We start from the raw sequence: 15,203 nt of genomic DNA, 5'->3' as shown, positions 1-15,203 counted from the left end.
GCAGAGACATGGCTAAGTCAAATAATTTGTACAATTTTAAGCCTTTTGATATGGTACTGTGCAAATTATCCTCCAGAGAGGTTGTATCATTCTGAGTTCCCATATTCTCTACAATCTCGCCAAATGCCAGTATTAATAAAAACAACCCTTTGCTAATGTGACTGGCAAAAATCAGCTTTTGTCATTTACATTTGCAGTTTAATTACTAGTGAAGTTGAATTCATACTCATATTTTTATTAACCATTTGCATTTCTTCTCCTGTGAATTACCCATTCTGCTGCCCTATTTTTTCTTATAGTGTCAATATTTATTTTTTTATTTGTATTACATTTAGTCATCAGGTTTCCTTAGTCTTCTCTGTTATGTGACAGTTTCTTGGCTATTGGCTATGCTTTGTTCCTGATGACCCTGACAGGTTTTTGGGTTGTTGTTGTTTTGAGACAGGGTCTTGCTCTGTCACCCAGCCTGGAGTGTGGTGGCACTATCATGGCTCACTGCAGCTTCGACCTCCTGAGTTCAAGTAATCCTCCCACCTCTCACATACCCTACTGCTGCTGGGGAAGAGGTAGAAGCAAACATCTTGTTTCTGGGCAAGAAGCAGAGAATCCTCACTGGCCCAGGATTCTGATGCCAAGCAGAGGTTTTCTACTGCTCAGGAAAGGGCAGATTAAAATACCACCCCTGAGGTTCAAATGAACAGGGACTGCCTAAAGCTAAGGCTGACCCAGGACAATAGAAAACCACCTATGACACCACCATAAGCCTAGCACTACGTAACAAGCAGCATCAGTCAACCACTAGTGAAGGGGCAAGGATATGAACAGAGACTCCCCCTCTGTGATAGAGGCATGATGGGACTGAGGAAAGCCAACAGTGGAACAGGAACACTGTAGAAAAACTATCTGGTACCCCAGGCTCCAAGTACAAGGTAACAGCAGCCCAAGTACACTGAACATAATGATACCAACATCAAAATCCAAATCCACCTCAACTCCAGACTAGGTTGACTCAATGTCATAGGCAATTGGCCTGATGGGAGAGGTATGCTTATATCCAGACATAAATACCATCTACCTCAGTCTCTACTGTTTTTGTATACATGATGTTTGCCATTAAACTGAAAATTACAAGACATACACAAAATAAAACACACATACACACACACAGGCATGCACTTTACCAAGAGATAAAGCTATCAACAGAACCAGACTCATTTATGACCTAGATGTTGGAAGTATCAGTGAGGGGCTTTAAAATAACTGTTCTTTCATTTTTCTCATCATTAGACTGGAAGAAAATCTTTTCTCTTTTTAATCACTTCAAAAGATACTAATATTCTATGGTAGGCTCAGTGGCTTATGCCTATAATCCTAGCACTTTGGGAAGCTTAGGCAGAAGAACTGCCTGAGGCCAGGAGTTTGAGACCACCCTGAATAACACAGCAAAACCCTATCTCTACAAAAAAAAATTTTTTTTTGAGACGGAGTCTTGCTCTTGTTGCCCAGGCTGGAGTGCAATGGCACAATCGCAGCTCACCGCAACCTCTGCATACCAGGTTCAAGAGATTCTTCTGCCTCACCCTCCTGAGTAGCTGGGATTACAGGCAGTCACCACCATCACGCCCGGCTAATTTTGCATTTTTAGTAGAGACAGGGTTTCTCCATGTTGGTCAGGCTGGTCTTGAACTCCTGACCTTAGGTGATCCGTCCAACTTGGCCTCCCAAAATGTTGGGATTACAGGTGTGAGCCACCATGCTCGGCTAAAAATTTTTTTTTTTTTTGAGACGGAGTCTCGCGCTGTCACCCAGGCTGGAGTGCAGTGGCCGGATCTCAGCTCACTGCAAGCTCCGCCTCCCGGGTTCAGGCCATTCTCCTGCCTCCGCCTCCCGAGTAGCTGGGACTACAGGCGCCCGCCACCTCGCCCGGCTAGTTTTTTGTATTTTTTAGTAGAGACGGGGTTTCACCGTGTTAACCAGGATGGTCTCGATCTCCTGACCTCGTGATCCGCCCGTCTCGGCCTCCCAAAGTGCTGGGATTACAGGCTTGAGCCGCCGCGCCCGGCCTTAAAAATTTTTTTAATAAAAAATAAATTAGCTGGGTATGTTAGCTCACACTTGTAGCCTCAGCTACTTGGGAGGCTAAGAGAGGAAAATCACTTGAGCCCATGAGTTTGAGGCTACAGTGAGCCATGATCATAACACTACACCGCAGCCTGGATGACAGAGCAAGACCTTTAAACAAAAAAAGAAAAGATAATCAAGACTCTAAAGCAACCACTAAAAATGTATTGTGGGGTTTCTAACTGTATTTGATACTTTCCTGGACTCCGTCCTATGTGCCTTTTCTTTTGACAAATTTTAATCTGTCTCCTTCAGCTGTAATAAACCGTAACTGTGAGTATAACAGCTTGCAATGAGTTCTTTCAGTTCTCCTAGTGAATTATCAATCCTAAACATAGTTCTGGAAACCTCTGAACTTGCAACTGATGTCGTAAGTGAGGGCTGACTTGTGCACTGCTTCAAAACTTTGCAATTGACTAACATCACAAAGTCCTTTAACAGAAATGTATCTTGAAAGTACTTTCTTCCAGCCCATGGCCTGTCTTTTCATTCTCTTAACAGTATCTTTCTTTCTCAGAGTAGAAGTTATATTGTTTGGCTGTGGCCCCACCAAAATCTCATCTTGAACTGTGGTTCCCTTAATCCCCATGTGTCATGGGAAGGACCTGGTGGGAGATAATGAATTATGAGGGCCAGTTTTTCCCATGCTGTTCCCATGATAGTGAATAAGTCTTACAAAATCTGATGGTTTTATAAAAGGCAGTTCCTCTGCACACACTCTCTTGCCTGCCATCATGTAAGACGTGCCTTTGCTCTTCCTTTGCCTTCTGCCATGATTGTGAGGCCTCCCCAGCCATGTGGAACTGTAAGTCCATTAAACCTCTTTCCTTTATAAATTATCCAGCGTCAGGTATTTCTTCATAGCAGTATGAAAATGGACTAATACAAGAAGTTTTAATTTTAACGAACACCAACATCAGTTTTCTCTTTCATGAATCATGCTTTTGGTGTTGTATCTAAAAAGTCATTGCCAAACCCAAGGTTACATAGATTTTCTTCTATTTTTCTTCCAGAAGTTTAATAGTTTTATATTTTACATTTAGGTCTATGATCCATTTTGAGTTAATTTTTTGTGGAAAGTATAAGGTCTATGCCTAGGTTCATTTTTTTGCATATGGACTTCGATTGTTCCAGCATCATATGCTGGAAAAAACCCTTTCCTCCATTAAACTGTCTTTGCTTCTTTTTCAGAGATCAGGTGACTATATTTGGGTGAGTCTATTTTTGGGCTGTTTATTCTGTTCTACTGATATATGTGTCCATTCTTTTGCCAATAACGCATTATCTTGATTATTGCAGCTTTATCGTAGGCCTCAAAAATCAGGTAATGTGAGTCTTAGATATGGTTTTTGACAATTCATGAGTTTATCTTTTAAACTTACATGTTAATGTATTCACTTTTATTCTAATTACTAAAAAGTGGTCTTATATTTGTTACTCTGTTATGTTCACTGCTCAACACTATCTCTTATTATTTGTCTTTTGCTAGTAAGACATTTTCTTTTTCCTAATAACACTGTAAATAGTGTTTTTTTTTAGACGAAGTCTCGCTGTCGCCAGGGGGCTGGAGTATAGTGGCATGATCTTGGCTCACTGCAACCTCCACCTCCCGGGTTCAAGCGATTCTCCTGCCACAGCCTCCTGAGAAGCTGGGACTGCCAGCTCCTCTGGCACTTACCACCACGCCCAGGTAATTTTTGTACTTTTAGTAGAGACAGGGTTTCACCATGTTGGTCAGGATGGTCTCGATCTCTTGACCTCGAGATCCGCCTGCCTCGGCCTCCCAAAGTGCTGGGATTACAGGCGTGAGTCACTGCGCCTCACCAGTGTTTTTTTTTTTTTTTTTTCCTACCATTTATTAGTGCAGCAGAAAATCTGTGGCGAATTTTATGTATAGCTTTTTGTAGCAGTCTCTTTTTACTTCTTGCCTAGATGCTTATTTATTTTTTTAGACTGAGTTTCACTTTTGTTGCCCAGGCTGGAGTGCAATGGCTCGATCGCTCACTGCAACCTCCACCTCCCGGGTTCAAGTAATTCTCCTGCCTCAGCCTCCCAGGTAGCTGGGATTACAAGCATGGGCCAACGTGCCTGGCTAATTTTTTTTGTATTTTTAGTACAGACGGGGTTTCTCCTTGTTGGTAAGGCTGGTCTCGAACTCCCGACCTCCGGTGATCCAACCGCCATGGTGTCCCAAAGTGCTGGGATTACAGGCGTGAGCCACCACGCCCGGCGATGCTTATTTTTGTTATTTATTTATTTATTTATTTTTTGAGACTGAGTCTCACTCTATCGCCCAGGCTGGAGTGCAGTGGTGCGATCCTGGCTCACTGCAACTTCCCCCTCCTGGGTTGAAGGGATCCTCCTGCCTCAGCCTCCCAAGTATCGGGGATTACAAGCACTTTCCACCATGCTCAGCTAATTTATTTTTGCAAGCAGATAAAGGCTTGTTTTATTTAAATGGCTGGTCTACGTAATCACGGAGGCCAGTATGTACAGACAAAGGGGGAGCTTTTATTTCTTGGTCTCTTCCTCCTTGGACAAAGTCTTGATCTCCTCCTTTTTGGCCTGCAAGCGCTCTTCACGGCACTTGCCTAGTTCCTTGGCCTTAGACCTGCGGGCCTCAGCCTGGTCAGCCAGGAGGTTCTTGCGGGCCTTGTCCGCTTTCAGCTTGTGGATGTGCTCCATGAGAATCCGCTTGTTTTTGAACACATTTCCCTTCACCTTCAGGTACAGGCTGTGATACATACGGTGATCAATCTTCTTAGACTCACAGTATCTTCTAAGCAGCCGGCGCAGAATCCATGCGACCTTCTCTGGCATTCTGCGCTTGCACATTGGCTGTACCCTTCCACTTACTATGCGCATGTGCCTGCCTTCCTGCGGGCCAAGGTATTCTTCAGGCATTAAGCCCGGGAATGGACTGTCAACAGGCTTGCGATGATCAGCCCATCTTTGATCAGCTTCCAGATCTGCTGACGGGAGTTGGCATTGGCGATTTCATTAGTCTCACTGGGGTCCAACCAGACCTTCTCCCTGCCACAGCGGAGGACAGAAGAGGCCAGCCTCTTCTGAAGCCTGAGCATACTCATGGCTGCGGCCACAGCAGCAAAAGGGCTTTTTTTTTTGAGACAGAGTCATGCTCTGTGGCCAGTCTGGAGTGTAGTTGCGCAATCTCGGCTCACTGCAACCTCTGCCTCCCAGGTTCAAGTGATTCTCCTGCCTCAGCCTCCCAAGTAGCTGGGACTACAGGCGTGCACCACCATGCCCAGCTAATTTTTGTAATTTTAGTAGAGATAGGGTTTCACCATGTTAGCCAGGCTGGTCTCGATCTCTTGACCTCATGATCTGCCCGCCTCAGCCTCCCAAAGTGCTGGGATTACAGGTGTGAGCCATCACACCTGGTCGTGTTTTGAAGAATTTCTTAATAAACCCTATGATGCCTTAAAAAATTTCTGCCAATTATCTGAAAGTTGAGAAATCTATCCAGGTTTGGTGTTTGCTAAGAAAAAAGTAAATTCTAGGTGGTATCTGTCCACCTCGGTATTATTTGACTTTTTTTTTTTCTTTTTTTTTTTAGACCAAGTCTCACTTTGTCGCCCAGGCTGGAGTGCAGTGGCAGTATCTCAGATCACTGCAACCTCCACCTCCTGGGTTCAAAGGATTCTTCTGCCTCAGCCTCCCAAGTGGCTGGGACTACAGGCGAATGCCACCATGCCTGGCTAATTTTTTGAATTTTTTTTTTTTTTTTTTAGTAGGGATGGGATTTCACCATGTTGGCTAGGCTGGTCTCAAAATCCTGATCTCAAGTGATCCACCCACCTTGGGTTCTCCCAAAGTGCTGGGATTACAGGTGTGAGCCACCATGCCTGGCCTGACTTTAAACTTTATCCACACATGCCAGATCTAGTATTGAGCAGTCATATAATACTATGGCTCTCATCTATTTGGGGGATTAAAGATCCCTTTGATGATCAAATTAAAATTATATACTCTTTAGGTAACAGAATTTTGCTCAACAGTTCAGTTTGTCATGACTTGAAGTCAATTTGTATATCTAATGTATGGATCCCAGATTCACTATGGCGCTGATAAACTAAGGAAGATCTTCTGACCCTGTTGTCTTGTTCCATGTGCATGTGATTGGCAGTCTAATCCTACATACTTTGAAACAGAATATAGTTCTTCCCTAGTCAAAAACAGGACCTAACTAAGAGTTGTTTAAGCTGGTGATTGGTTTATTAAACTGTTCTCTTTACTCCTGTAAATATTTGAAATTTTCCATAATAAAAAGTTTAATCTGTATGTCTGTCTAAAGTAGGGCCTGAGAAAAGGCATACTGCTCCCATGGATTTTCTCTTTGCCCATTCTCACCACTACTTCATCACATCTGAAAACGTACCCCAACAAATCCACTTCTGCCACTGCCTTTACAGCGCTCTGGTCACCAAGGGAAGTACAGAGGTAATGATAAGAGAGATGGGAGGGAGAAAAAGAGCCCTGGTTGTTGCAGATAGCAGTTGCAACATGGGGTTGGTGGGAAGCTGCCAAGTTTCTGGTTGGTAAAGATCCCACTTCCTTAAATTTGTAGGTATGAAGTAGAGAAGGGTAGAAATCTACCTTTTTCCTGCCTGTCCCGGCTATTTTGTCTCAGAGATCTATCTTCATTTCTACTCATCGAAATTCCTCCTGTTGCCTGGCACATTTTAATCTGTATTCCCAGTTTCTATTTGTAGCTTTGCTTTTTTGTGTATTTTCCCAAATTTGACCAAAGCATAATAGAGAAAATTAAGTTGGGTCCCACCAGCTAGCTGTCATCTAAACTCGGGCTTCCCAGTTGATTTTTTGAGCCCGAAAGGTCTGAAAATAATCTAGCACACATTTAACCTGGGAAAGGCAGGTAAGTGGAAGAGATAGCTTCTCGTGTGCTCTTGCCCCTCTTCTGCCTTAAGCCACACTACAATCTTACATAAACAGAAATATGCCTACTGATACTATTGAGCACGTTAAATACAGGATATTAAAAAAGAAAGTGGCAATTTCTCTCAAGGAACCTCTAATCCAGATTAATAAAGTTGAAAGACTTCCAATAGACGTGAAGTTTAAACTGAAGCACTGTTGCAACTGAGAAAATAACTTTTATCTGAGGAATGCAAGTCCTTTTAAATATCAGGCCTAGATAGACATTAAAATGAGATTACAATCATGCCTACTCCCCTCCTTTGAGCTATGTATTCATCTGTTGAAACTGCTTACTATTGCCACAAGTAGCCATAAATTAGCTTAATAATCCACAGCAGGTGTTAATTATAATAACACTATAATCCACACCTTATAGGTTAACAATGTATAGTCAATCACTAATTAATGTTATTTCTGTAAACCAGTGAGAATTCCTAACAACTTTGTACAGTCTACTCCCTGTCCCCCTATTTTGCCTTTCAAACTCCATTTGTAACTGCTGCTAATAGGAGTGTATACTCAGGGCAACTTGAATCTATGTTCCCAGGTTGTAATCCTTAAGCTTTGCCCAAATAAGCTATCATTTATGTTTGTTTTGCCTCTATTTCTTCATTTTAGGTTGACATATCCAATTATAAACATTCAAGTTAATCCACAATAATGTGTGCTTGATAAAACTTACAAATTAGTGAACTAACATGCTATTTTTTTTTTGAGACAGAGTTTCGTTCTTCTTGCCCAGGCTCCAGTGCAGTGGCGCAATCTCGGCTCATTGCAACCTCCACCTCCCGGGTTCAAGTGATTCTCCAGCCTCAGCCCGCCGAGTAGCTGGGATTAAAGGCGCCTGTCACCATGCCCAGCTAATTTTTGCATTTTAGTAGGGACGGGGTTTCACCACGTTGGCCAGGCTGAAATTGAGCTCCTGACCTCAGATGATCTACCTGCCTTAGCCTCCCAAAGTGTTGGGATTACAGGCGTGAGCCACTGCTCCTGGCCCTAATATGCTAATTATTAGATACTCTCAAACTGAAAAATAAGCACACAGAGAATATTAAAACCAATTAGCATAAAGAGGTGCTCTGAGATTAGCTGGGTGTGGTGGCTCACACCTGTAATCCTAGCACCTTGGGAGGATGAGGTGAGCTGATTTCTTAAGCCCAGGAGTTCAAGACCAGCCTGGACAATGTGGTGAAACCTCGTCTCTACTAAAAATACAAAAATTAGCTGGGCGTGGTGGCATGTACCCATAATCCCAGCTGCTCAGGAGGCTGAGTAGGAGAATTGCTTGAGTCTGGGAGACTGACATTGCAGTGAGCCGAGGTCGTACCACTATACTCGAGCCTGGATGACAGAGCGAGACCCTGTCTTAAGGAAAAAAAAATCAAAAAAAGAGAAAAAAAGTAAAAAAAAAAAAAAGATCAGTAGAGGTATAGTTTTCTGAATTCCTCCTTGTTTTGTCAATAATATTTCAGACTAATAAAAGATTTCTAGAGAAAGATATAAATGCAGAGAAGTTTTCAACCTCTGATCTGAAAGACTTGATTTTTTATTTTATAGGGTCTCGCTCTTTTGCCCAGGCTGGAGTACAGTGGCACAATCACAGCTCACTACAACCTTGACTTCCCAGGCTCAAGCAACCCTCCCACCTCAGCCTCCCCAGTAGCTGGGACTACAGGAGTATGGCACCATGCCCGGCTAACTTTTAAATTTTTTTTGTAGAGACAAGGTTGTACTACGTTGCTCAGGCTGGTCTCAAACTCCTGGGCTCACGTGATCCTCTTGCCTCAGCCTCCCAGAGTGGTGGGATTACAGGTATGAGCCACTGTGCTCAGCCTGAAAGACTTAATTTGAATTGCCTCTATCACTTGGGAAATTAATTAACTGCTCCGAGTCTCCATTTTTTCCACCTCTAAAATGGGTATGATAATAGCACCTATCTTGCAAGAAGGTTCTGAAGATTATATGAAATAATGAATATGAAGGGCTTCTTGTAGTTCCTGGCATATAGCACTCAAAACACAGACTTCTTATAAAAAGTGTTCATCCTCTGAAAATAGTGAGCAAAAGTAAGATGGTGACTAAGGTTAAAAGGTACTTTAGAAAAGGCATACAAAGAAAATAACAAAACAAAACCATTATAAGTAAACTACAGCCCAATATCCCTCATGAACACTCACGAAAATTCTAAATGAAATTTTAGCTAACTGAATTCTAGAATATATAAAAAGGACAACATATGCCTAAGTGGAGTTTAACCCATGAATGATAGAAGGTTGGTTTAACATTGGGAAATCGATCAATATAATTCCCCATATCATCAGAATAAAAAAGAAAAACTACACTATCATCTTCAATAGATGCAGGTAAGGCATTTAACAAAATTCAACAATCATTTATGACAAAAACTCTCAGCAGACAAGGAATAGATGGGAACTCACTCAAAATGCTAAAAATCAAACTATAGAAAACCCATAGCTAAAAATCATACTTATGGTAAAAAAAATTGAATACTTTTCCCCTAAAATCAGGAACAGGACAATGATGTACACCTTTACTACTTTGACAATGAACTAGAGGGCTCAGCCAGTGTAATAAGTCAAGAAAGGAAATGAAAGGTATAAAATAAGAAAGGAATATGTAAAACTTTTTTGTATACAAACAAAATATTGGCCTATATGGAAAATCCTACAGAATCTATAAAAATGGACTAGAAGAGTTTGACAAGGTCACAGTTTGGCAAGGTCACAGGCAGCAAGGTCAATATACAAAAACTAACTGTATTTCTATCTTCTACCAACAAAACGAAATCAGATATTAAAAATTTTAAACATTATTTACAATAGCATAAAAATATTAAATATTTAGGGATAAATCTAACAAAATATGTACAAGAGCTATACAATGAAAACTGCAATATATTGCTGAAACTATAGAAGATAAATTAATGGAGAGAAAAAACATGTTTATAAATTAGAAGATTCAGGCTGGGTGTGGTGGTTCACGCCTGTAATCCTAGCACTGTGGAAGGCCGAGGCGGGCAGATCACAGGCCGAGGTCAGGAGTTCAAGCCTGGTCAACATGGTAAAACCCCATCTCTACTAAAAATACAGAAATTAGCTGGGCGTGGTGGCAAGCGTCTGTAATTCCAGCTACTTGGGAGGTTGAGGCAGAAGAATCGCTTGAACCCAGGAGGCAGAGCTTGCAGTGAGCTAAGATCCAGTCACTGCACTCCAGCCTGGGTGATAGAGCAAGACTCCATCTCAAAAAAAAAAAGGTCCTTTATGATAATGGTTCTTGTTTTCATCTTTACTCTTATCCCAGACACCTATCCTTCTGTGACACTGAACTGCTTTTAGTTCCCTGTTTTCTCTTCTCGGTCTCTTTTAGCCTTTCTATATGCTCCTAGTGGCCAGATACAGTGGCTCACGCCTATAATCCCAGCACTTTGGGAGGCCGAGGCAGGCGGATCACCAGGTCAGGAGATAGAGACCATCTGGGATAACATGGTGAAACCCTGTCTCTACTAAAAACACAAAAAATTAGCTGGGTGTGGTAGCACATGCCTGTAATCCCAGCTGCTCGGGAGGCTGAGGAAGGAGAATGGTGTGAACCTGGGAGGCGGAGCTTGCAGTGAGCTGAGATCACGCCACTGCACTCCAGCTTGGGCGACAGAGTGAGACTCTGTCTCAAAAAAATAAAAATAAAATAAATATATGCTCCCAGCTACTTGGGAGGTTGAGGCAGGAGACTTGCTTGAATCTGGAAGGCAGAGGTTGCAATGAGCCGAGATCACACCACTGCACTCCAGCATGGACGACAGAGCGAGACTCCATCTCAAAAATCAATCAATCAATCAATCAATCAATCAATCAGAAGATTCAAAATTGTTAGTATGTCAGTTGTTCCCAAATTTATCTACAGATCAATGTAATCCTAATCAAATCTCAGCAGACATTTTTTGTAAAAGTGTATAAGGTTGATTCTAAAATTTATATAAAATGTAAAGGACCTAGTATAGCTCAAACAACTTTGTAAAATAACAAAATTGAAAGATTACACTATCCGGTTTTAAGGTTTAGTATACAGCTATAGCAGAGTTTCTCAACCTTGGCGCTACTGACATTTTGGACCAGCTATTTCTTTGTTCTGGAAGACTCTCCCGTGCACTGCAGAATCTTCAGCACCATCCCTGGCCTCTACCTCTACCCAGGGGCAAACTTCCTGCCTACCCACCAAGTTGTGACAATCAAAAATGTTTCCAGGCCTGGCGCGGTGGCTCAGGCCTGTAATCTAGCACTTTGGGAGGCTAAGGTGGGTGGACTACTTGAGATCAGGAGTTTGAGACTAGCCTGGCCAATGTGGTGAAATCCCATCTCTACTAAATATACAAAAATTGGCTGGGCGTGGTGGCATGCACCTGTAATCCCAGCTACTCGGGAGGCTGATGGGGCAGAACTGCTTAAGCCTCGGAGGCAGAGGTTGCACCACTGTACTTCAGCCTGGGAGACAGAGTGAGATTCCATCTCAAAAAAAAAAAAAAAGAAAAGAAAAGAAAAAGGTCTCCAGATATTGCCAAATGTCCCCTAGAGGCAAAATTGTCCTTCACTGAGAACCACTGAGCTACCAAGACAGTACGGTATTGGCATGAAGATAGACACATACTTCAATGGAACAGAAAAGAATCTAGAAACAGATCCTCAATTATATAGTCAATTGATATTTGACAAAGGTACAAAGCAATTCTATGGGAAAGGATAATCTTTTCACTAGTTGTTGCTGGAATGATTGGATATTCATATGAAACAAAAATAAACCTTTCCTCTTATTCCATATACAAAAATTAACTCAAAATTTATCACAAGGCTGGACTTAGTGACTCACGCTTGTAATCCCAGCACTTTGGGAGGCTGAAGCGGGAGGACTGCTTGAGCCCAAGAGTTCGAGACCAGCCTAGCCAACATAAGGAAACCCCATATCTATAACAAATTTAAAAATTAGCTGGGTGTGGTGGCACATGTCTGTAGTCCCAGCTACCTGGGAGGCTGAGGTGGGAGGATAGCTTGAGCCCAGGAGGTCAAGGCTGCAGTGAGCTGTGACTGTGCTACTGCACTCCAGCCTAGGTGACAGAGCAAGACTGTCTTTGAAAAGCACAAAAAACCAAACTTATCATAGACTTAAATTTAAGAGCTAAAATTAGAAAACTTCTAGGAAAGTTCTAGGAAAATAAAGGAATATAGCAACGTAAAAACTTATAGGAAAATGTGCAAGAAAATCTTAGTATTATTGGCTTAGGCAAAAATTTCTTTTCCTTCCTCTTTTCTTTCTGAGACAGGGTTTCACTATGTTGCCGAGGCTGGTCTCTAACTCCTGGGCTCAAGGGATTCTCCCACTTCGGCCTCCCAAGGAGCTGGAACTACTAGGCTCAAGTCACCCTGCCTGGCTTAGATTTCTTAAATAGGATACAAAGAACCACAAACTATCTTTTTTAATTGAAAAATTGCACATTAAGTGATACAGGTTAGATGTTTGTCTGCTCCAAATCTCATGCTGAAATGTAATCCTCAATGTTGGAGGTGGGACCTGATGGGGGTGTTTGGGTCATGGAGGAGGATCCCTCATGAATGGCTTGGTGTCATCTCTATGGTAATGAGTAATTCACATGAGATCTGGTTGTTTAAAACAGTATGGCACTTCTCCCCATCTCTCTTGCCATATGACTTGCTGACTCTCCTTTGCCTTCTGCCATGACCGTAGGCTTCCCAAAGCCCTCACCAGAAGTAGATGCTGGCATCATGCTTCCTGTACAGCCTGCATAACCATGAGCCAAAATAAACTTCTTTATAAATTATCCTGCCTCATGAGTCCTTTATAGCAACATAAACAGACTGATGTATCAAGATATAAAACATGTCTGCTCTTCGAAATCTCTTAACTTTAAAAGGTTAAGACTGAGAAAGTAGAACCTTATGAGCTTTCTGATCTGGATTTTAAGCAGGAGGTACTGGAGAAGTCTTTAAAAAGTTAAGAGAAGAAAAAGACACATGATAGCCTGGGAGAAATGTTTGCAAAATATACATGTGATAAAGGACTTGTAACATGAATAAGACAATAACAAGACAACTCAATAAAAAAATCTGCAAAAGATTTAAACACTTACGTAACCAAAGAAGATATGCTGATGGCAAATAATCATATGAAAAGATTCATAATATCATTAGTCATTAGGGAAATACAAATTAACACCACACTGAACACCAAACTCACTTGAATCACTAAAATGGAAAAAAAAAAACTGACCATACCAAGTGTTGGCAAGGACACAGGGCACTAGAACTCTTATACACATTGCTGATGGGAATACCAACTTGTAAAAACACTTTGGGAAACATGTTTGGTAACTGCTTATAAAGTTAAATATACACTTACCGTATGACCCAGCAATTCCACTTCTAGGTATTTACCTTAGAGAGATGAAAACTTATGTCAACACATAAGCTTGTATTTGAATGTTCATAGCAGTTTTATTAATAATGGTCCACAAGTGAAACAAAAATGTTCATCAACCCATGACTGGATATAGGAATGGTGGTATATCATAGAATAGAATAGTGTTTAGTAATAGAAAAGAACTACTGATTCATACAACATGAATGAATCTTGAAAACATTATGCTAAGTACAAGAATCCAGACACAAAGTGAGATTAATATCAACAAATATTCTATATGGCTAAAAACAAATATTCTATATGGCTAAAAACAATTATGATTTTAGTAGCTTGTTTTGCCTATATGAATCACTGACACTATCTTTTGTTATTTATTTATGTATCAGTTCTCCTTAAATCGATTATAAACTCTCTGCTATAGGGGTTATCTTGTATCTCGGGGTGGCACTTCATAATATTAACACCTCGTGTTTGCATATCAGTGCACGGTTTCATAATTCTCATCCACTAAAACAACTGGCATGTGGTATGCATATTGCAATGAAGTCAACATACCTAGGTTCAAATCCCAGCTGACTATGTGTGTGGTCAGCAGTAAGTCATTTTACCTTTATGAGATTCACTTTTCTTATTCATGAAACTAAAAAGCATGGATCAAGTGGGAAAAGACAGTGTTAGGGACATAAGAGATGGTACAATCAACAATTCTAATGCATGTAAGACTATTAAGGACAGAAACCTCCGGAGATGTGAAGGGCCAAAAGTTATACTTGAACTTGATTTTCAGAAGAGCCAAAGACTGAGAAAGTGGAACCTCATGAGCTTTCTGATCTGGATTTAAAGCAGGAAATATTGGGGAAATCACCACAGAGATAACTAGTTTGTGGCAGACAACAATCATAAAAACATCCCCTTTTGATTCTACAATGCAGTCAGTCTCTTCCTGTCACTGGGAGAGGAAGCACTGAATGGTTCATCTACATATTAAGAGAAATGAGCTATTTAGATGATCATAAAACAGGTTAATTTTATTCTTCTGGTGTGTTGTGGCCATAGTAATCCACCTCGGTAAGAGATAAAACATAGGTTCAGATATTTGGTATACGTGCTTGAATGAGAATCTACAATTGGTGGAATTATAAATGTCTATCAATCAAAAGACAGAATCACTCAAGGAACATATGGTAGCCCCAAGAAGCTTCATTAGGGATTTGCAGTGTACCTACCATGTGCCAAAAACAGGCACTCCGCTAGGCGAGGTCACTTGTTTTATAATTTAGTCCTCACAATAGCCCTTATGAAATTGCATGATCATTCCCATTTTAGAGATAAGAAAATTGACATTTTGAAACATGACAAATTTGCCCAAGAAGTCACCTTTAGTATGTGACAAGGCTAACATTGAAACTCAGACCTATTTGATTCCATGTCCTTATTACTGCTACTTAAAACCTATTATCATTACATAAAGCCCAGCTTCTAATTATTGAAGCCAGCACAATCCTAGAAAACAGTAGGCTTTATCTTTTTTTTTCCTGTTTCCAAGAGGAAACAGATATTATCTCCAGCTACCAGAAGGGAACCTGAAGCTTATATATAAAGTGATAACACAAGTTCTTGAATCTTGGAATTACTAGCCCTTTTGCTGCATTAGCATTCCACTGAGATTCATCATG

General features: G+C 41.1%; 1 protein-coding gene and 1 pseudogene across 16 annotated transcripts in view; both read right to left on the bottom strand.

Annotated features, from left to right (window-relative positions):
* The window catches only part of TFDP2 (transcription factor Dp-2), a 208,237-nt gene that overhangs the window by 97,458 nt on the left and 95,576 nt on the right, over nucleotides 1–15,203 (bottom strand). For 3 of the 16 annotated variants that reach the window (XM_021934791.2, XM_021934780.1, XM_021934786.1), the window contains exon 4: nucleotides 13,507–13,541. The exons of the other annotated variants lie outside the window; for them this stretch is intronic. The gene's annotated coding sequence lies outside the window, so the exon portion shown is untranslated. The remainder of the gene's footprint in view (nucleotides 1–13,506; nucleotides 13,542–15,203) is intronic. 16 annotated transcript variants of the gene reach the window in all.
* On the bottom strand, nucleotides 4,482–5,240 carry LOC103882315 (annotated as a pseudogene).

The sequence above is a fragment of the Papio anubis genome, chromosome 2, assembly GCF_008728515.1.
Source record: "Papio anubis isolate 15944 chromosome 2, Panubis1.0, whole genome shotgun sequence".
Classification (NCBI taxonomy): domain Eukaryota; kingdom Metazoa; phylum Chordata; class Mammalia; order Primates; family Cercopithecidae; genus Papio; species Papio anubis.
This window is presented reverse-complemented; position numbering and strand designations above follow the sequence as displayed.